The sequence below is a fragment of the Heliangelus exortis genome, chromosome 3, assembly GCF_036169615.1.
Source record: "Heliangelus exortis chromosome 3, bHelExo1.hap1, whole genome shotgun sequence".
NCBI lineage: Eukaryota > Metazoa > Chordata > Aves > Apodiformes > Trochilidae > Heliangelus > Heliangelus exortis.
The window spans coordinates 64,727,178-64,750,358 of record NC_092424.1 but is presented as its reverse complement, the minus strand read 5'-3'; the positions used below and the strand labels follow the sequence as shown (position 1 = coordinate 64,750,358).

Below are 23,181 nucleotides of genomic sequence, written 5' to 3'. Positions count from 1 at the left end.
CCTTCCAGAACTTCATTGACCGGCTGTGGCGATCAGTCACGGCTCAGTCAGACTTGACCAACGATCAACGCGAATCCATGTTCAAATTATTGGCGTTCGAGAACGCGAATCCCAAACTAAAAGCGTTACTCTCGACACTGCCAAGAACAGCGTCGGTATCTGACATGCTGGATGTCGCCGCCAGAGCGTCCCAACACCAGCAACATCGAGGGATGGCTGACGCCTTCGCAGCTGCGCTGGAACCTACCCATCAGCTCCTTGCGGCGGTAGCCCAGAAACTGTCCAACAATGGAAGACGTAATCGCCGACCTCAGCGCAATCACGCGAACGGTCAACGCCTTTCCAGCTCGGTCTGTCCACGATGCCATGCACAAGGACATAACCGACGAAACTGCTCTGCCATCGTCTGGTGTAACCGCTGCCAGTCGGCATCCCACAATGACGCGGCCTGCTGGTTCCAAAAAAACGGCAGGAACAGCGCGAGGGGCCCCCGCGCAGGGACACAAATGGCCGGGCCGGCGCTATCTGCCAGCTCCCTGCCCCAGCAACCCGAGGAAGCCTCGGCTTCGATCTACCAGCTGCAATAGATATCACGTTATCGACCTCGGCAGTTTACAAGATACCGACGCGGATATATGGACCTATAATTCACGAAAACAGCAAGTTTGGTGCGCTTCTTATGGGACGTTCCTCGACAGGTTTAGCAGGACTGATTGTGCTCCCAGGGGTCATCGACGCTGATTACACAGGGGAAATAATGGTAATGTGCTTCACGCTAAACCCCCCCATGGTAATCAAAGCAGGAACCCGATTAGCACAACTGGTCCTGCTCCCGAAAATGGACCTAGGAAAGAACGTCCAAACGGCGCGAGGTGACCGGGCTTTTGGCTCATCTGGAAGCACTTTGGTAACCCTGGTGCAGCAGATGAAAACACGGCCAATTATAAACATACAACTGGCTACCGGCAAAGAGGCAAAAACCCTCCCCGTAATGATGGACACCGGAGCCGACGTAACAATTATCAACAAAAACGCCTGGCCTCAAAAATGGAAGCTCACCGCAGCTTCTAGCGCCGTTCAGGGGATAGGAGGCGGCTCCACCCCCCTGCAAGCGCACCAACCTGTCCGAATTAAATTCCCAGAAGGGCAAGTGGTAACTGTAAGACCATATGTGTTACCCTTGCCCGGCCAGCTCGGAGGGTTGGTGGGTCGGGATGTGATGAGCCAGATAGGGGCCACCCTATCCATCCCAGAGCCCACCCAAACCCGAAAGGATTTTCGCTAAGGGCCACTGCAGATATGCCGCCAACACCCAGACTCCGTTGGAAAACAAACACCCCTGTCTGGGTGGAGCAGTGGCCCCTCTCCAAAGAGCGGCTGAACATCATGAATCAACTAATAAAAGAACAACTAGACGCCGGACATATCCAGCCGTCCACGAGCCCATGGAACACACCCATCTTTGTGGTTCCCAAAAAATCGGGCAAATGGCGTCTCATACAGGACCTCAGGAAGATAAATGATCAGATGTGGCCAATGGGCGCCCTCCAACCTGGGCTGCCTCTACTAACTATGTTACCCAGAGACTGGCACCTCCTGGTCATTGACCTAAAGGACTGTTTCTTTACGATCCCTCTAAATCGTGAGGACACCGATCGCTTCGCGTTCACGATCCCATCAATCAACAAAAGTGAACCAGCGAAGCGATACGAATGGGTAGTGCTTCCTCAGGGAATGAAAAATTCCCCAACAATATGCCAATCGTATGTGGCATGGGCGCTTACCCCGATCAGAAAAGCAATGCCGGACACAATAATATATCACTATATGGACGACATCTTATTCTGTCAACAAGCCCCGTTCCCCGAAGACATCAGCCAGGTCTTGACCGATCAGCTCAAGGCCAAAGGACTAACCGTGGCTCCGGAAAAAATCCAAACAAAGTCACCCTGGAGCTACCTTGGATGGAAAGTGACTAGCAGTATGGTGAGACCACAGAAATTGGAGGTAACCCATTCAGTTAAAACTCTGAATGATGCCCAAAAACTCGTGGGCGAACTCCAATGGGTAAGACCCATTATAGGCCTCACCAATGAGGACATTCATCCCTTTTTGTCCTTGCTACGGGGTACCCAACCAGGGGCGCCTGTGGACTGGACAGAGGAGCATTCAAGAGCTCTCAAACAAATTGTCCACAAGTTGACAACCGGCTTTGCGGATCGGCGAGACGCCGCCCACCCCATTGGAGTGTGGATATGTAATCACCCTTCATTCCCATTCGCGCTACTCATACAAGACCTCACGGAGGGACAAAGACACAACAAAGTATATAACCAAGACTCTACAACATCAGATTCTGTATCAATCCTAGAATGGCTGTTCCCACCCCATACGGCCCAGAAAGCCATATGGCAGAAAACAGAGATCCTAGCACTCCTCATTCGGAAGGGACGCCAACGTTGCCTAGAGGTAGACGGCCGAGAGCCGGAGTGGATCAACATCCCGATCAGAACAACCGATTTCGATTGGATGTTGCAACACTCCGAACCAATACAACTCGCCCTACTCGGATATCCCGGCGACGTACGTCATGAGGGCCCAAAGCACAGGCGGCTCCAAGCCATCAGCCAGTTCCAGTGGATCGAGCGACCAATTGTCTCAGAGCGCCCAGTACCTGGAATAACAGTATTTACTGATGCTGGAAAGAAGTCTCGTATGGCCGCCTGCGTCTGGCAGGACCAAGGCCAATGGAGACAGCATCTAATCCCAGGTACCACTGAGGACAATCTTCAGACCCTGGAACTGCTCGCCATCATATGGGCCTTGACGAAATGGCAACGCGTCCCCATTAACATTGTCTCCGACTCGCAATACGCAGTCGGAGTGGCAAACCGAATCGAGGATGCCCTAATCAAGCCAGTGCAGAACAAGAGGCTACTGGAACTTTTTCTATCATTGCAGCGTGCGCTGAAAATTCGAACGCAGCCATGCTGCATATTACATATCCGTAGCCATAAGACGGCACTAGGCTTGGGGGAAGGGAATGCCAGAGCTGACTCCCTGGTCAGCCTAGGATTACAGAATCCAGTGACCGAATTCGCCAAAGCCCAAAATAGCCATTCCCTATTCCACCAGAGTGCAAGGGCCTTAAAGCGCACCTTTTCCATCACTTGGGAGGAGGCAAAAGGCATCATCAAAGCCTGCCCCCAGTGCGCCCAATTTGGCCCTACTCTGGGAATGGGCGTGAACCCACGCGGGCTTCAAGCAGGCGAAATTTGGCAGATGGATGTCACACACATTCCGGACTTTGGACGTCAAAAGTACGTACATGTAACGATAGACACCTTTTCAGGCATGCTTTGGGCGACAGCTCAGACGGGGGAAAAGGCTTTACACGTGATCCGTCACCTCACTAACTGCTTCGCTGTCATGGGGATCCCCCAAGTAGTGAAGACAGACAACGCGCCTGCCTATACAGGCGAAAAAGTTAAACAGTTCTTCGCTACTTGGGGAGTAAAACATATTACAGGGATCCCCCACTCGTCTACAGGGCAGGCGATAGTAGAAAGAGCTAATCGCACCCTGAAGACATATCTCCAAAAACAAAAGGACAGCAGACTGATGGATCCGCAAATGCGGCTTAGTAAGGCTCTCTTTACATTAAACTTCTTGAGCCTAAGCCGCGACTCCCAGGAGCCACCCGTCTTACTACACTACTCGTCGCACAAAGTCATCCGCATGCCTGAAATTCAAATTCACTACAAAGATCCGACGACAGGACAATGGATGGGGCCAAGGCCGCTGCTGTTCACCGGAAGAGGGTACAGCTGTGTCTCCACGGATTCTGGACCTCTCTGGGTGCCCAGCAAATGGACTCGCCCTGCCCTAGCCAGACCAGCACTACCAGCCCCGAACAACGAGGCGCCACGCGACTAAGATCTTCGCGTATCATCTTTCCCCCCCCATTAAAAAAAAAAAAAAAAAAAAGAAAAAAAAAAAAAAAAAAAAAGACAAAATCCACAAAAAACAAAAAAAAAAAAAAAAAAAAAAACAAAAAAAAAACTAAAAGACCATATAGAATTTGTACTATAGAATTTATAGAATCTGTACTAAATTATATATTTTTAATAAATAATAAAAAAAAAAAAAAAAAAAAAAAAAAAGGGGGGGGGGGAAATGTAGGCAGCAGGTGGCAGGACCTGCCGAGTAATGAGCTCAGCCGGTGCTCAGCTCCACCTGTGCCCAGTTAGGGCTGGCCCAAGTGCGCATGCTCAAGGGCCAATAAAAGGTGGGGTTTGAGACTGGCAAGGGGCTCACTCTGAAGCAGGTTCGCAGCCGTGCTGGTTGCTGGCCAGTCCTCTACCGAGCCTGTCCTCACTCTGAGCTTACCATCACTTCGAAGTTCTTCTCCTGCAACACATCCAAACCCCAAACATGTCTGTGACACTGAGCCTGAGTCACAAAGATTGCTTTTGTGTTGTATAACTACTGATTGCAGTAGCAAACCACGTTCTCAATTACAAAGATAGGAGATTTTTACTCTTATTAGTCATTCCTTAGTGATTTCAGCAAGGCTTTTTGCATCCAGCTGAACTCACCCAGCGGCTTTGTACTTAAAATATGAAAAGCTTTACTGTAATTAGACCCCAAATGTCCATAACCGAGTAATTTGTTCTATTCTAGATGCTATTCCCCAGACTGAATGTGCTCACTTTATTTATTTATTTATCTGGTTGTTTGTGTATTTCAGTTCTGGGGGGCAACAAAAAAATTTCAGTTCCATTCTGCAACATTTAGAACTACAGAAGGAATATGTATACAAAAAAGACATTTTCAAACCAAGAGTCACCCAGTATACAAATGAATGAAGTATTGAAGCATTGCTAGTATGCTGGCATCTCTTTTAGTTTTACAGTGTTGCTTTAAAATCTGTCCTTAATTCTTTATAAGTATTTGATGTTTCTTTTCACATATGTTTTCACAATATTTGCTACACGTCATTCTCCTTTCCAAACGAATGTTTGCCTTTGCCTCTTCTTAAATAAAGGAAAAGAGAAGCCTAGAAAATGTACATCAAATGCTGAGAAGTTTAAGGAAATTATGGTGTGAGAAAAGAAGGTGGTTCTGGAATGCAGACAAATATGAGACTACAGTGGTAGTGCACAGCTGCTACCCACTGAATGTCTAATACAGCATGAGCAGTGCAAAAACATGGAACACTTCAGCTGTCACTTATTTCACAGAATAATGCAACAATACTCCTGCCAGGTTTCATTCCTGCTCTGTAAGTGACTTAAATATTTTTGCACCTCTTCTGTTTTCCTTGGTGGCCGCTACTGTTGCTACTATATGCAGGAGAAAGTCACCAGGGGGTAAATCTAACATTTAACTATATTTCTTTGACATATTTTCCACATACAGTGAAAGGCTGAATACGTGTTTGCAGAAATAATGGCATCCCAAGGGAGAAGGAGCCGTGTTTTAACTGCTGCCTTGTGAGCACTCCTTGTTTTATGATTTATGGTAGGTATTAAGCAAATGTTTGCACAAGTTAGAGTTGATTTAAGTGTAACAAAAGTTAAAAAAAAAAAAAAAAAAAAAGAAAAAAAAAGAAAGAAAAGAAAATGAAATGCAAACACCAGGCTTTCTAGTGCATCAGATGATTGATGAAAAATTAAGCTATATGCAAAATTAAACTTAAGGCATTCAGTATTCTTATTTGACAGCACTGTATGGTTTTCCTTCAGATATTTTCTTGCTGAACTTGTTCTTGTTTTCTAGTGTTTCATCTGCCTGATGTGAAAGGCGTAAAAATTAATTCATTCACTGAATGTTCATGCACAGTCCCAGGAAGGATTTATACCTTTTTTACAGCACACTCTAATGAGTATGTCTGCTGGCCAGGTAGTGTTGTAAGATGGAGCTGCTGTATGGATGTTTGTATAGCAGTCATTCAGCATGCATGCCTGCCTTTGTGTTTCAGGATAACATTATAGACACTTCATTATTCTTTATTTTCTCTCTCTTCTCTTCATGTTTTGGAGTCTTTTGAAAGTGGTCTACAGTGAATTGCAACATGGGGGAGGTTGGCCTACAGGGAATCCCATCCCAAAGAGACTGTGTAACTTTGAGTTATTATTACAGTGACTTTCAGTCATTAGAATCACCGGGGAAATGCAGACCTGCTGTGTACTTTGCATCTCTGCAAACGAATCCCCGATTCAGGTTGCCTGAATTTTTTAAATTCCCTTTATCATCATCTGTCCTTCTGCTTCATCTCTCTGTCTCTCCTGCTAAGACAAGAGTCTGGAGAATGAGGCCATGAGGTTAAGCAGCAGATCTCCACATCTATAAAGGAGCAGAGCAGTACATGGACCTGAGTCCCTTGAGGTCTGTGTTCAGTCTTTGTTCTAATATTTTTTCTTGTGTCCTTAGAAGAGAGCCACCTTTTCTGTTTTCTTCTTTCAAGTCTCCTGCCCTGCAAGTTGTGTTTATATGCTCAAAAAGTCCTTCCCAGAACTTGCTTTCTTTGTCCAGCAAAGAGCTCCATCATATCCACCAGTCAGCCAGCCCTTCCCTTGCTCTCCTATATGCTGTGTTCTTAGCTTGTGTTGTCATTAGAGTTTCAACATGAGGCACTCATTGTTACTAGGTCAGCTTGCTATCAGTTCCTCCACTGCCAGCTTATTTGGCCAGATGATTTTGGGGGTCTTCATCATTATCTGAATACCAATGGCTCTCCTTCATTCTGTAGAATGCATGCTAGTAACATGTGCTTGAAAAGGATTCGTTATATTCATTTGAGGGATATGGTGTCCTGCCTTGTTCCATTTGGTCTCTTTTGTGTAGCAGCATAGGTATATTCCTCATGTCTGACATTAACATTTACTTAAGTTTACATCGAGCCTACCACAATACTATCTGGTTGATAGAGGCCTCTCTTAAAATAAGAATAATTGTTAAATGACTGTTATCCTTCCTAATGGAGATGATAATTATAGTAATAAATGTTCCTCTCCTTTTGTAATCTCAGGGCTCCCCGATTCCCATTAGCTTCTGCAGAAGAATTGTCATTGTGACTTTTTCCTGTATTTATGAATCTTTCTGTTATCTCTACAAGTAATTTCTACTTCAAATTTGGACTCTGGACCCAAAAACTCCAATAAAAAATGTCAGGGCTCAGGACAGAAAGGTGTTTTTCTTGGGCATGGTTTGATAGTGTACAGATGTTGTTTAAAAATTTACTTTAAATACACTCGTACTGTATGCACTGAAAATAATGTGAGATAGGATGAAGCATTTTAAGCTGATTATCAAGTGCAGAAAATATCTTCAAGGTTCTTATTGTCTCTTGCCACTAAATAAAAATACAGGAATATCTTGTTTTCTAACATTAAAATTTTTCTGTGTCTGAATTCTTATTACCTGAAGTAAAATGCTTGTCTGGTCCCAGTTGCACATAGAAGCAACAGAGATTGGCAACATCTCCAAACAAGTCAAATCCTGTCTGGATTCTGCAGTATAGAACAATTGTTGTTCCATATTTCTAGAAGGCAAAACTGTGTTTATTCCCCAGTGTAGTAGGATAGATAGACACAGGCAAAGATTTCTGCATGTAATGCATAGGGACTTTCTGGCATCTCTATCTCTGTACAATTAAAGTTAACTACATGGTCATCTTGAAAGTATGCTTTTTTGGTAGGAGAGTAGTACTAAGAAACAAGCTTGTACTGAAATAGCTGTTGGTTCCATAACATGAAAATAAGGAAGGCTTTAAGTTACAGAATACAAGGAGAAAGAGAGAAAGGGAGAGAGAGAGAGAGAGAGAGAGAGAGAGAGAGAGAGAGAGAGAGAGAGAAGAAAGAAAGAAAGAAAGAAAGAAAGAAAGAAAGAAAGAAAGAAAGAAAGAAAGAAAGAAAGAAAGAAAGAAAGAAAGAAAGAAAGAAAGAAAGAAAGAAAGAAAGAAAGAAAGAAAGAAAGAAAGAAAGAAAGAAAGAAAGAAGAAGAAGAAGAGAAAGAGAGAAAGAGAGAAAGAGAGAAAGAGAGAAAGAAAGAAAGAAAGAAAGAAAGAAAGAAAGAAAGAAAGAAAGAAAGAAAGAAAGAAAGAAAGAAAGAAAGAAAGAAAGAAAGAAAGAAAGAAAGAAAGAAAGAAAGAAAGAAAGAAAGAAAGAAAGAAAGAAAGAAAGAAAGAAAGAAAGAAAGAAAGAAAGAAAGAAAGAAAGAAAGAAAGAAAAGAAAGAGAAGGAGGGAGGAAGGAAGGAAAGAAAGGAAAGGAAGGAAGGAAGGAGCACCAGTCTTATAATATCTAAGGTGCAAAATGTCCGTACGCTGAAATATTTATTGTTATGTCTGAGATTATGTCCTCAGTCACACAACTATTTTCCTATTTCTTAAATTGAAAGCTGTATTTTTATTATTCACAAAACTAATATACCCTTTCACACCATGAAAGAATGCTAGTATTTCAACTTATGTTTTGAATAAATTCCTCTTATTTACCAAGAAATTGCCATTAGTTGGCAACAGCCAGTTTTAAGGCACCCATCTCGACATTTCCAGAGACTGAATATGTCTGGTTTGTTTTATTAGAAGACCATTAACATTAAGAAGCTTCTTATTCTTATTCCCATGACTGATGGTGTGATACCAATTTGATTATGATAAAATATGCAGTACAGTGTATTTTTTTCTTTGCCCACTTGGTATGTGAATTACAGCAGGCATCATAGTTGCTCTTTGAAGCTTTCTAATTCATACATGGTGCTGTAACCATGACTCCCAACATCGAGTTGGAAAGCAGTAATTTAGAATTACTGACTCTTTACATGAGGCAGACCTAAAAGTTCCTACCTCCCAATTAGCAGGGGCTGACCTTTGACTTGCTCATTTATTAAAGCTGTAGGACTGTAACAGGAAACCAGCAAAGAAAACAGAGGGTCTCTCTTAACTACCAAACTGTATTCCTGCTTTTCTCTCATCATTATTCCTGCCTGATAAGGTGTTAATTTTCAGAGACCAGCTACGTTCTCTCTTGCTGACTGGATATAAATTCCTCCAGGGATTGCTTTTGATTTGCATTTGCCTATTAATGCTACCATTAGCCTTGATAGCTTTGTTGAGAAGGTTACAGAAAGTAATAAGTATATTCATCTGGGACTTTGTGCTTTCTTGTTTGGCTTGTTTTGAACAGATTTTTCACTGCTGAGATGAATTAACTGAAATACTGCCTCAGCTTCTACTTGGAAGGCAATGTTTGCTCCCCTGATGGAAAGGCTCAGTGTCCTCCTGTCATCTTTGCTCTGTCACTAATTATCTGTTTGCATTTATAAGTTGTCCTCCCTCTGGTATAGGTTTGAAAAAAGCAGTGCTTGAAAAAGATACAATGCAAGTGTTGTATTATGTCAGTTAATTAATTGTCTTTGGTTTGGCTAAGACAAAATTTGGGAATGGAGAGTTGGAAACAGTGCATACTAAATATTGGAATGAGGTGAAGTGTGCAGTAAGGTGGATGATCTTTTACTTCAGGATTATAATAGAAATTGCCAATATTTCTAAACAAATCAAGAGAAGGTTGCTCAAAGATGTGAAAACTGTGTGACAAACAATAGCTACAGATTCCTCTATGAAGCCACAAAGCAGAAACTGAATACTTTGAATAAATGACAGCTGCAAGAAAATTAAAATTGATCTCAGTAGTGTGGGTACAGAAACTGCTTAAGCAACTAGGGAGCAAGAACAAGAAGCACTAAACAGCAGTGAAGAGAGAAAGTTTTTCTTTTCTGCTTTCTATGGCAATGTTGCCATGGGGAGGATGAAAGTGTGCATTGAAAAAGGAATGAAGAAAGAAAATAGGTATGAGAAAGATGAGTCCAAGGAGACTTCCCCCAAAGGCTGAGGAAACCTTGCCAGTAGGTTCATAATTACCTGGACAGAAGAGAGCAGAGGGAGAAAGGCTGTGTCATTCCAGTCTGTCCAGTGCTCCCCATGGGCCAGGTGTTGTCAGGTTAGAAGGAGCAAAATACACAATGTAAAGTGGAATTGGACATGGACAGAAAGAAAAAGAGAAAGAGGGAAGGACGCCAACAAAATAAATATAACAACGGTGTGTTTGTGATGCTCCCAAAAGACTGAGCTTAATTGTTACATATTCATGATGTGAGTGCTGGCAAGTCACTTCATTTGTCTGTGCTTTGTCTTCTGCAAAGTTTCTTGTTTCATCTGTCACCTGGTTTGCTCATGAATGGAAATTATAATGGTTTGAGGAGGAATTTTCACTGGTGTGCTATGGGCTCTCTCAGTAGAAGATTCCTGAGCTATGGGCTTAATCTGCCACAGAGTTAGGCCTGTCTTTTACTACAGCCCGTATGCGCTCTCTCTAAATATATACACACAGTATGCAGCCTATCACAAAGTAGTCTGTTGGCTCTGAAAGCAGTAATAATAAAAGAGAAAAGTCTGACAATTATAGTAATAGTCAATGATTTACTGATAGATCTCTAGGTTAGGTATAATTGGCTCTGAAAGTGAATGAGAGCTCTATTTACCCAGTAAATACATGGTTTTAATGCAGTTGCTGGAACAAGATAGTTGTTTTTTAGCATTTACACTAATGGTTTCTTCCTCAGTTTACAACACAGAGGGCATATTTAGCTGGGCAAGACTGCAGTTTCTGCCTTTGCTCTACTGATTTTAGAAACAAGCATATTCGACTTAATTTTCCAACCTTGTCAGCTCAAGTCTCACAAGCATTATATTCAATTAGGAAGAAAACCAAATCCAATATAAAACAAATGGTAAAAGGAAGAATCCACACAGAATAAAGCTGCTTGCTCACCACTGTAATGGCCATCCCACTTACTCAGCTGCTGGGATTATGTCAAGAGAGTAATTGTAACTGCTGTTTTTTTCAGCTTATTCTAAGTCTCCATGGTGAGTCTCAATTTTCTTAGTATGTATGTTTTAAAACAGCTTTCCTTGTAAATGCAAATGCTGTAGGAATGGCCTCTTAATGGCTTGTTTTTATGTCCAATATTAACTTAAGTGTGACTCATTTACTCAACCTTCTGCATACAGTGGTGGAATCAAATAGTTACTACTATTCTAATACTGCTCCATGCAAGTGTCAGGTTATTCAGTGTCTCTCACTTCCTGTTGACTCCCCCAGCATATTCAAGCTTTGTTATGCCTGTTTTGTGCTGAGTTAACTATGGATTTTTAGTTGCCTCTCAGCATCTCAGAATAAATATTATGATTTAGAATTGTTTTTGTAACAGCTATGCTCAGATGTCTAAAAGTGACCTCAGGATGTACTGCTTGCAAACTTCATTGGAAATGAACTTGCCCTGGGAGGATATATGGGACAGATGTGTCCTACCAGCCAGTCTGGTCCTTTGTGAAGTGAGTTTGAAATAAATATCAAACCTTTTTAAAAAATGTGAAATTATTTAGCATCTGCCAGTGGATTTGTACCTTTATCTTCTGCTGTGTAGTTAGAGTGCTCTATTTATTATTTCCTGCCACAGCTGATCCCATATTCTCTCCATCTCTGTGTTATCAGTGCGTCACATCTTCAAGCAGGTGCTGAAATTTGTTCTGTAAATGTTAACAGAAACGGCAGAAGAAATTTGAACATTCACTACCAAATGTCCTCGGAAAACCAGCAGCTGAAAGAGCCCAACAAAAAGCTCCTGCTAGAAACTATTTGATCATAAACCTCTCAAGCAGAAAATTGGCAATCACTGCAGAAACAATTCCTCAGGAAAGTATTCAACTTTCAAATAACCCTGAAACACAACTCAATATCATTTGATTTCCAGTGAGAGAGCCTAGCAGTCCATTCCTGTGCCAAGACCCTGTGAAAGGTAAGGCCTGCCTGCTGTTCCTCAGAAATCACATGCAATTGGTCCTTTTTCTTACAGGGACAATGATTCTCTACATGTGCTGATTCACACAAAAGTGAGGAAACCTTAAAAATTCTTGGCTGATTTCTGTAAAACCCCTAAGGTTCTTGTAAATCCCTGGACAGATTTGCATCAATCAAAATGTATGAGACAGCTGTTATTCAGATCTGATAATTCCACATTCTTCCTTGCACACTCCCCAGGTGTGTGTGGTAGATGGTAAACACCAGTGGTTGTGTGTGAGTGGGCACTGAATTTGAGGTACAAAATAGATGAAGAGGCAAAGAAAATGAAAAGGCAAAATGGGTTTGGGACCAGCCTCTTCCTATTGTAATCCTAGCAGAAGTAAGATAGGAGTGGAGCAGGTGCCTTGGAAGAAGCCTGCAGGTCTTAAATTATTGTTCCACTTCTTTCAAGTGCAGTATACAGGGAAAAAAAATAGAGGTGGTTTCCTGTGCTCATGTATGTCTTCATCCACAAACATGAAAGGGTCTATTGCAATATCAAGCAATAAAACTTCTTTCCACAAAAATCCAAAAGTTCGATAGGAAATTCTGCAAACAAGGAGCCTGAACTGTGAGCATACCATTCACATGGGAAATACCTCTTATTCAGTTGAGAAAAAAACTTTACTTAGCCAGAAAAGTAACAATCAGAAGTTTTTTATTTGTCATAGAATCATAGAATGGTTAGGGCTGGAAGGGACCTTCTAGATCATTTAGTTCCAACTCCCCTGCATGGGCAGTGACACCTTCCACTAGACCAGGTTGCTCCAAGCACCATCCAGTCTGTCCTTGAACACTTCCAGGGAGGGAACAGCCACAACTTCCTTGGGCAACCTGTTCCAGCATCTTACCACCAGAAATAATTTTTTCTTAATGTCTAACCTAAATCTCTCCTTTTCAAGTTTTAAACCACTGTCAACATAAGCAAAGAATGTAGGGAGGTTGTATGCTTATCTGGGAGGCTGAGATTTCATGTGGGGAAAATATCACAAGTCAGCATTAAATAGACTTCAATGCAAGATTATGGTTTGTGTAAACAAAGCTGTGAATAATTTTTACAAGGGTTTTACAAAGGTGATCTACCTTTGGGGGATAAGTTCCACAATTCTAGGCTATGAACACTAGTTTTCATAGAATCATAGAATCATAGAATGGTTTGCGTTGGAAGGAACCATAAAGATTATCTAGTTCCAACCCCCCTACCTCCCTTCCTCTCCTAACTCTGCCACCAGAATGGGGTCATCACACTTCACACAGTTTTTCCCACTATTGCCACCCAATCCCACTGAAAGGCTGTGGCACTCCCTGCATCCTGAGCTCTGGATGGCTGCATGTTTCTATGGGAGCTCTGTCTGTGTTGCCACATCCATTTTCTCAAGTGCAGAGAAGAAGAGAACTTTCTGGGTAGATTACCAGAACTAAGCTCCCGAGAGGGTGATGAACATCAATTGAACTCCTCTCTTGGGCTGGCAGGGTGATGCCACCCTTCCTGCACACACTTCCCCATGACCTGCCATGGGAAGTGCTGCACCCAGGCCCTTGCTGATGCCCCACACACTCTGTTTGTCTGCTCTGGTCTCTGATGCTTCCCAGGACACTTTTTGTGGTCACCATAAGCCTTGCCAGTGGCTGCCACAGAGCTGCTGGCTCCTGGTGGATCTCTCCACTGCCCTGGCTTTTCCTTTTCTGACGAAACCCCCCTGTGCCCAAGTTCTGCTGCTTCCCTCTGGGCTGGGCTGGCACCTGAGCAGCTCCCCTCAGCGACATTTTATGTACGCCTAAGTCATATGAGTGACTTGCCATGAGAAAATGTTTTGGAAAGGCTTAGTTCACATTCCAGAATGACCAAGATTAGCAGAAGCATAAATAATAACAGTTAAAAAAAATTCAGTCTAGAACATTGCTTTTCATGGCATTGGTTCCTAATTTTGATCAACAAGGGAAACTGGGAAGGACTAGACTTTACTCAACCATTTGGGAGTGAGCTCATCTCCCATATATGCAAATATTTTTCTTCTGTAGAAGAAATGCAGCCAGTCTGTGGATTGCCTCAGCTCCTGTTCTCTGTGTATATGGACTTCAGCAAACTGATTTTTCAAGATATGTGTTGATTTGTGTCTCTGCTTTAGATGTCAGGGATTAAGCCCTCAAGGGTATGTGTGTGTATAGATTCGTATGGAAGAGGAATGAAGTGTGACAGCTGCTGGTGACAAGATTAAGGCAGCCTTTCACATGTATACTTTTCTGCCTCAGGTAATAACAGTAGCAGAAATGAAAAAAATTACATGAATAGGAGTGGGATGAAGTGTTTTAATTTTGTAGTGCATAATACACAGCCAGGGGTAATAATAAAGGAAATACCAAAGGAGTTAAGTGTCTTTTGAATATCTGAAAACTAGACCATATAAGAAAAGATTTAATAATTAATATTTCACTTCTAATGAACATCAGTGTAGAGGCTTCCAGTAACTTTCTAGCTTCCAGCTTCCTTATATTTGCATATAATTTAAATGGTACACTCATTATAGTATACAGTTTATAGACAGAAAAAGCAGTAAAAGCTTTCAAATCTTTTAGTAGCTTTTAAAATTACAGAAAAAGCAAATAGTATTTGTGTCTACTGGAATATAAGGAAGTTATAGTTTTATGATATAGTTTTGTGCAACCCAAGGTCAGAACTATTCATAAATCACTTGCTAGTAGAAATATATGTTTATTTCACACTTGTGGGAATACATTCTGCTATAGATTTTATAATACCTTTCATTTGATCATATAAGATATATTCTTAATCTTACCAGTATTTAATAAATAATAGGACTAGGGAAACTGAGGTAGGAGGTCTAGCTAGCTTATTTTATTCTCCTCTCATTTAACTTTCAGTTTAATTTAATCATAATAAATATTGTACAGCCCAGTCACGCATAATGCCAACTTCTCTCTCCTCAAATACTCTTAAGGTTTTTATGAGTTGTCTGGTGGCCACTGATTTATTATTTTAATTTTTAAGAATTGTTAATGGTAATCTGTTACTTCCACAATAAGTATTATGAGAGGGGGAGACACTGAAAGATCTTGGAGTCAAGCTTTCCCTCATTCTTCCCTTACCATGAGCTTTTAAACCCCTAAATGTCAAGGAAACATTTGTTTCAGAATTAAGTTATAGCATATTATGGTGAAAATGGTGATTATTACTTAGGCACTGACACATTCATTATGGTGAAACAGGCCAATGCTTTCTTTCATGTAGCTGCAGGATGTGAATGCCTGAGACAGTTACTTAAAACAGCTCAGATGAATTATGCTTCTGCAGTGCTTGTATTTTTCCCCATTGATTATAACAGGAGCTGAAGGTAGTTAGTTTAGATTCAGAGACCTAATTTCTTGACATCTTGAAATATGAGAGATGAATCCTGGCATCTGCTAGTGTTACCAGTGGTGACATTTTGTACCATTCCTTTTAACTACCCCACGTAAAACCACTTTGCAGCGACCTCCTTTTCTTCCATATTTTTATTAGATGGGGTTGGCAGTGTATGAATATTCATTTCTGCTACAACCAAGGAACTTTGCAGTCTTGAGAACAGTAATTATTAGCTGTGACTCCAAAGACAGCTTCTGAAAATCATCAGCTAGAGTTTTGTTCAAAGACTGATGAGTTGTTTTGTAATTTCTCAACATTTAATAGAGGTGTCTGTGTGGGGGGTGTTGTTTGCTTTTGTTTGTTTGTTTATTATTTTAAGGCTTAGGTTACTCCATTCAGGATTAATGGAGTACTCAATAATGGCACTGAATCATTTGGCAACACATCTTGGATGCTCAGTCACATTCCCTGCCCACCATTAATACAGGTGATATCCCAGGTAGAAGTTCAGGCTTGTTCTCTGTTTACTTATTTGCTCCACGAATGTGGGCTTAAGTGCCCAAGAATCAATGAGAGCATTTTTTAAAAACTGGTGCTGCATTCATTTTGCACCAGTGCTTGCTGTCACTCATATTTTCTTCCCTGAAGTATTAACCTTCTATAGTTTCTCTGGCTTGGGGACAGCCATTGCCTAGATGTGAGTTTTGAGTCCTGACAGCTAACTTTTTATTTCACTAGAAAGACAAGAACCAATTACTAAAACATGTCTGCTAGTTTCTTTTGTATTATTCCTTTAAATTCTTGTGGGGTCACTGATGGAGTATATTGTATATTCTGGTTCTAGACTCAAGTTTGAATTCTGGTTGCATGTTTTCACTGATGTGGCATGGACTGAAGGTGCTTGTATTTGTTCTTGTTCTGGTTTTGAGGGTTGCTTAAGATTTAGTTTAGGGACACAAGTAGGAAGCCCAAGTTCTATATTTGCCTAATCATAACTTGGGGGAATTAAAGCATTAAATATATTTTGGATGCTTTGAAATGTCTTTGAGCAGCTCCGCTTCCATCAGTGGTAGAAAATAAAGAAGTTATTCTGCTGAAATGAAAGGTCACTCAGGGTTTCTGGCCAAAACTCTAAATTAATTCAACCTTTATTATTTTGATTTTTATGTCTACACATGGAATAACATGCTTGTTTCCTATAAGCCTACTAACAGAAGCACTGCATGAGGTAATGACAAACCTTGCTGAGAGAGGAGCTGGTAGTCTGTGCTGTGCATATGAGAGCCTGCAGCTCAAAAGAAAGCAGCATGAAGTGATGTTGAACTGAATCGTGACCTCCCAGTGATGGTGTGGCTCATGGCTGCCCTGTTCCTGTTAGAAACATTCAATTGCAGCAGCTACAAGAGCTGGAATAGCTGAAAAAGTGCCTGTTGCAGCATTAGCTTGACATAACCCTCTTTGAAAAGTTTTTGATGCTTTTTCTACATTATTTCCTTGGTAAAAAGAGGCTTGTCCAGATCAAGGGTATTGGAATTTGAACAGAGATGGTGTTGTGATGCAGTTCCTGAAGATGCATGCTCAGTGCCTTATAGTTGCTTTGTGCTGTTTACACAGTATTAAATGCAGCCTGTTTGTGGTCTATGCCCACTCACATTGCACAGTGTGCAAGGTAAAGCACATTTATATTAAATATTCTGCATTCTTTACATGTTCAGTCATTAAAAAGTATTTTTGTTGTTACTTTTCATTTTTAGTTTAGCCATAGGAGGGCCAATCATTAAATGGATTTCACCTGAATCCTCAGTCAGTGGAAAACAGAGAAATCAAGAGTTATGTTTGCAGAGATTGCTAGCACACCTAAGGGGAAACTACAGTTATGGTGTTGGCTATTTTTTTTTTGCCCATGTTCTTTCATTTCTACCTTTTTTCTGTCTATCCATATGAAATCCACTGTTTGTTTATTTGAGTACTGTGGACATTTTTGTGTTTGGGTTAAATTTTGGGTTTGTCTTTGCTCTGAAGATAACACGAAAGAAAGATTTTCTGCACATTCAGATTGCATCAAAATCAGGGACTACTGCAGACAGTTTTGGAGCATTGCATATGCATATTAATGATGTATATGCGAATAGTTACCCAAACTTCTCATTTTAGTTATCTGTCAGAAAGCATCTTTGTGGTTTCTTCCTCAATATCTGTTTTTGTGGTAAACCCAAGTGCAAGTGGACTGGCTTTTTTTTGGGGGGGGGAAGAAATATCCTGTGGGATGGTGTTCTTTACTTGTGGTATCTTGCTGTGATGGAGTTGTAGGAAAAAAAAAGCAGATAACCTGTTCAGGCAGGCAAGCCATTGAGATCTGTCCTGAAATCTTCTTTAGCAAAGCTGAACATGCTGGGAAGTGTGAATGGAAGTAATTTAAAAGTGTTAGTTTACAGAGAGCTGCTGTTTAATTTTTGAGGGCTTTGAAGGGGGTGAGAATGAGTGGCCTTATGAGACCTGATATGGTAAGGCTGGTTGACTCCAAGAAGTCTAAAAAATACCCAGAAAGATACAGGAAATTAAAAGCATATACTAAAGCCCCTTGTCAAAAAACTCAGTAGTAGTGAGAGATGAAAAAAGGAGAAAGAAAAGTGTTGAGGGAGTGCAGGAAGTAAGCATTATGTGAAAACTGCAGCAGAGGGGCAGCAATTGGCAGTACTGAAGTAAAAGACAAGGCAAAACTGCCCCTGTGTGTAAAATTTTGAAGTGAGATGTATATGCAACACCAGAATCATTCAAAATGCCCACAAGTGATTGTGGATGATACCCGATACTTAAAACAACTTCCTCTTTTTTGCTGTGTTTACAGCCTTTTAGGAAGCAAATTGCAAATACAGCTATTTTCTCTGGTACCTAACTTGCTGTAATATATTCTTGAAGAAAAACAACTTTCTGACTGCTGCCAAAAAGTAGATAAGGCCTTATCTGGAGCTCTTAATCTAGAGAGGCAAGCAGTGAAAGGTGCTGTGCACTGGAGTGATGTTCTCTCATTTTCTTGCAATTCCTCAGAGATAGTCTGATCCATTTGGAAGACCAGATCCTGAAAGGACACAGGGAAACAAGTTGAACGTAGAGATGTATGAAAGCAATGGGAGCCCCATATTTAACGTACCTTTTCCAGATTCTATGTCAAGAGACGTTTCACTGTTTTCTAAAGTTGACTTTCTAACTCTCCCTCAGAAGTCTCACAGCTTTTTGATGGTCCTGTACAAAATCAAAAGGGTGATTAATACTGAAATACTACGTTTAATGCAGAAGTATTTAGGAATGCAGTAACATCTTTCTCTTCTAGAGTGTAGGCTGACTTACATGAGGATACAACTGTGTCCATGGACATGGAGGAAGCATTTAGGAGAGCATGATCAGGCCCTGTGGACAAGCTACCGTTGTGCTAGAGTCCAATTTGTCCAGTTTACTATGGTTGGCTCCACTCCCTGCTTCCAGGGATCATGTACCCCCTTGTGTCTGGCTTAGCAGACAGCTTCCCTCCTTCATCTGGATTCTGATAGGCCTGAAAGTCTCATTTTGCACCCCATCCCTGCATTGCCCCTGCTTTGTCTGCAGCTCCACCTCACACTCCTTGCCTCTGCTTCCATGGATGGGTTGCACTCATTGAGAAACCCTCTTTGGGAGAGCATCTGGTTACAGCTGTCTGCTTGGGCTCCAGAGTCTCACTGGGTCAGATCTGGACTGATCACAGTCACAGAAATCAAGTGTGTGCCTCGAAACAGTGCTGGACTATCTGAAGTGACACTTCTTGGTGCCTGGACTAAACTCTCTTCATACAGCATCTGGATGTGGCACTCAGTGCCATGGTCTAGTGACTGCAGTGGTAGTTAATCAAGGGTTGGACTCGATGATCTCTGAGGTCCCTTCCAACCCAGCCTATTCTATGATTTGCTGCTCTCGTGGGTGACAGATGTCAGTGAGGCAAGCAGAGGGACCACTGAAATGGAGGACTGCATGGTGCTCTGAGCTCTACAGAATTAACTGTGGTTTTTGGAAGTCTGGCAAGCTAACAATTGTCCCCTACTCCTGGTTTCAACATGCTCTGCTGTCTCTAACCCCAGACTGAATTCAGTTCCCTGATTTGGATGTTGAAAACTCTTCCGTCTGGGCATGGAAGAGCAAGACCTTTCCAACGCTGCATTAGCATCATCAGTGACATTCATCTGGGTGACTGGAACAAAGGGGAAATGAACAACTGTTTGCCAGGTTATGACTTTGATTCCACTTTCCTGATGGTGAATACAACCCGTTCCCCAACTCTTTGCAGATCTCCTCCCATAACAGCAAGCAGTATTTCAGTAATTTCAAAAAATATATTTTAAAAATATTTTAATTTAATTATTTTTTCTGAGACAGTCATAACAGGCAGATGTCTTAAAGCAAAGTCTCCTGGTTCCTCCTCATGCTGACAACAAACTCTGAAATAAACTAAAGCAGAATTAAATTAATGCCTCATTTTCCCCTTGCCGTTCCTCTAGCATTTTTTTTCTTAGTGCTCTTCATTCTTCGGAGTTGAAGTACCCAGGCAGCCACAGTCAGAGCGGCTAAGTACTTTTTTTCCCTTTTTTTTTTCATCTCATACTCTACAGAGATATGTTTCATTTCATGAGCATGAGGGAAAATGAGCTACATGATCCTCTCAGAGCTTTCATCCTCTTGAAAGAAATTATGAGCCTGTATGGGTGCTTACAAAACTCTTACTTCCTGAAAATTTTCTAATTCAATAGACTATAATGAGGTAATTTACATATGCTGAGCCACACATCAACAAAGTGAAAGGAAAGTCCATGATATTCATGAATATTTTGGCAAGCTGGATTTTTTCAACAAGCTTTCACTAAATTAGAGAGCTTCCATTTGACACTTGAATATCAAATTTAATTTTGCCTTTGGATTAGGGTTGTTTGTGTCACTCAAATCTCCTTAACAATGAATAATTTTATTTTTTTTTCTTTCAGAGTGTGTGCGAAGTTGAGAACTTACATCATTGCAGTTCTCTGACAAAGTCTGCATTTTTTTGTCAGTTGAAGAGTTGAACTATCTCTGTGTAAAACACTATATATGTGCAACTCATTGATAGGAAGAGTTTTCACCTTTTCTTCTGCTGCTATGATCAGAAAGTATATGGAAATTACTTTATTACACTTTGGAGCTCAATGAGGAATGCCATAATAGTGGCTTTATGTTTCTCAGGAGGACATGCAGTAGTGTTCTGAGAACATAGTGAAAAGAAAGGAAAAAGCCAAGAAACTGAAAAAATAGAATTGTGTCAAAAAATAAGGCATGGATAAATACATAGATTGTATTCTATGAATCTGTTGGGTGTTTGTTCCATTTATCTGGAGAGTGCATTTCAAAAGCAAAAGTTTTCTAAGATAGAGGAACTGGTCAATGGAAACTATGAGCATTTCTTATGCATGAAAACCTGCTGCAGGTAAGAGGATCAATAATTAGATGCTTTTTATTCTCTGCTTCATTTTGAGTCTCATTTAAAATTGCTTATCAATGTTGATTTGTTCTTTATCTAATACATCTCATGAATTGCTACTAGCTTGCATACATGATAGAATATCTTATTCAGAAGAATGGATGACCTCTACATACAAAACTGAGACTTTAATGAACACTGTTATGCTGGGTAAATTACTTTCTCTCTTACACTTTATTCAAAGTTTGATGCCTGAATTTGTTTATTCTGCTGGATACAGAAGATCACAGACTTCATTTTTTGCTGTTAGTGATGGAAGTACCCAAGAAGTGTTTGTGATTACAGGAAATTTTTATTTGCACATGTCTTTGAAGGAGAATGTGTGAACAGCTTAAGGTATTAACAACAAGAGATTAAACATAACACCAAGTGATTAGCCAATTTTAATTGGTCCTATAAATAAATAAATACAGTGGAACCAATTTATTTTTTTTCAGATGTATAGTTTCTGGGTGAAAAACATACTAAAAAAAACTTAGTCAACTTCTTGTTTTATTTTTAACTGCAGAAAAAAAGGTCTTAGGGTCTTACCAATTAAGATTTATTGCATTTTTGTAATTTGTCTAAGTACTTTTTATGTCATTAATGGAGACTTGTTAATCTTGTAAAGTTGGATTGGCTTACTTTTCTTTTCTTTGTACTTCTGACCTACCTAACAGAAGATGTTTATGATAGATTTATTTAACTTTTTGATCTGCTAAAATTGTAATGCTCCTGGTGTTTGTGAACAATGCCATAACAGTCTGTGCCATCAAGAAAGTACCACATCTATTGTAGCCTCTTTCAAGGGTAATGAGACTTTCAATTAGCTCTGTCAAAGTACTGCTGTGAATTATCTGACTCAATGTATCCTATTTTTTATTGTTCATAATCCTGAATTTCATGGATACAATCATTATTTTCAAGCATTTGTCAAACAGCAAACAATTTTATGCTATGGATTATTTACAGATTGTCTGAATTCTCTGTGGGAATGGTTACCTCACTGGCACTATTTATTTTCCTGTCATGTATGGAAGTATCTTTTAAAGCCCATGGCTTATCAATAAAAAAAAAAACATGCTAATACTCTGTTTCATATGCAAATATACTTGTTTCTGCATATGAAAAGGGACTGGAGGAAGAGTAATAGGAACAAAATCCCATTAATGCAAACAAAAAAGAATTGATGGGCCAAACAGCTTTTCAAATTAAAACGAATGTTTGCAAGAACACTTTTATCTTCTTGGAATATCTATGGCTGGCTGGATTATGGGTTCAAAGTATACCTCCTGTTTACATTCCTCCTTTCCTATAAGGTATCTTTCTGAATTGCATTAGGCTGATCTTGCAAGCTTTTCTCTTAAGCTTATCAAATGAAGCAGCTTAACCTCCTTATTCAGCCTCCTTATTCATTGCTCCAGCTGTATGTTGCAGTTACCAGAAAGTTTGTGACTTTTAGCTTTTGGAAACCCACAGGTGTTTTGGAACTAAGTGTTTTCTTTTGCTCAGAATTAAACAGCTCTGGAAGCAGAGATGGAGAGCTGAGTGTGGAAAGAAGGGTGATGCAGGAAGATGCCTGTCAGCTGTAGTGATTATTTTCATGCTGTGCATGCTGAAGCTTCAAGTGGTGTGAACAATATCTTGCACTGCTCTAATAACAGCAAAATCTGAAATGAAAAATGCCTTCATTACTTTCTTATACTATGTGGGTAACAAAAATCTCCCACATTCTTAGCTGTACTGAAAATCAAATAGAAAATAATGTTTAAGGGAATTTTAGCCTATGTTTTAATGTCCCAAAATGAATATTCTGGTAGATTGTCTACATGCAATTTGTAGTTATGTGCAAAGGTTCTTAGGACTGGAAGAACCAACAAACCTGCTTAGAAAAACTGTTGGATTTTGAAATCTAGATTTAAGCTCCACAGTCTCTTACAGTCCTTCTAATTCTTAGCCTCCTATACATTTGTCAGTCTAACTGGAATTTGTGTCAGCCTGACTCAAAGGCATAAATGAAGGGGCCTTCTGCCAAGAGCATGTTTGTGACTAAGTCTTTTAGAACATAACTGAGATTAAACCAGTGGGGTTCTAAGGAAATTAAGAAAATAAACTGTCAAAAAGAATAAAAAACCCAAAAGCTTCTTATAACCTTTTAAAACATTTATAGAAGAATATGTCAGGTGGCTAATTCCTCATTAAATCAAAAAAATCTTCAGATAAGGAGAAATGGCCGAAAGGCAGCTGAATTGAAAGGCTCTAATGAGTACAGTAAAGGGAGGAAGGTAAAGCTGATTCAAGGCTCAGCTGCCTGCATTAGCTACATTGCAAACTCATCAATGGACTAGGCTTGCAAAACCACTTAATGAAAACCTTTTCATTAATTTTAATTACTTG

The 23,181-nt window shown here is 40.5% G+C and overlaps 1 long non-coding RNA gene across 1 annotated transcript; it reads left to right on the top strand.

The window, feature by feature from the left end:
- Nucleotides 1-4,423: 4,423 nt before the first annotated feature.
- Nucleotides 4,424-21,863, top strand: LOC139795540 (uncharacterized). Its single transcript, XR_011725556.1, has 3 exons — nucleotides 4,424-5,284; nucleotides 5,422-5,523; nucleotides 20,276-21,863. It is a non-coding gene; the product is annotated as an uncharacterized lncRNA (long non-coding RNA).
- The last annotated feature ends 1,318 nt before the right edge of the window (nucleotides 21,864-23,181 follow it).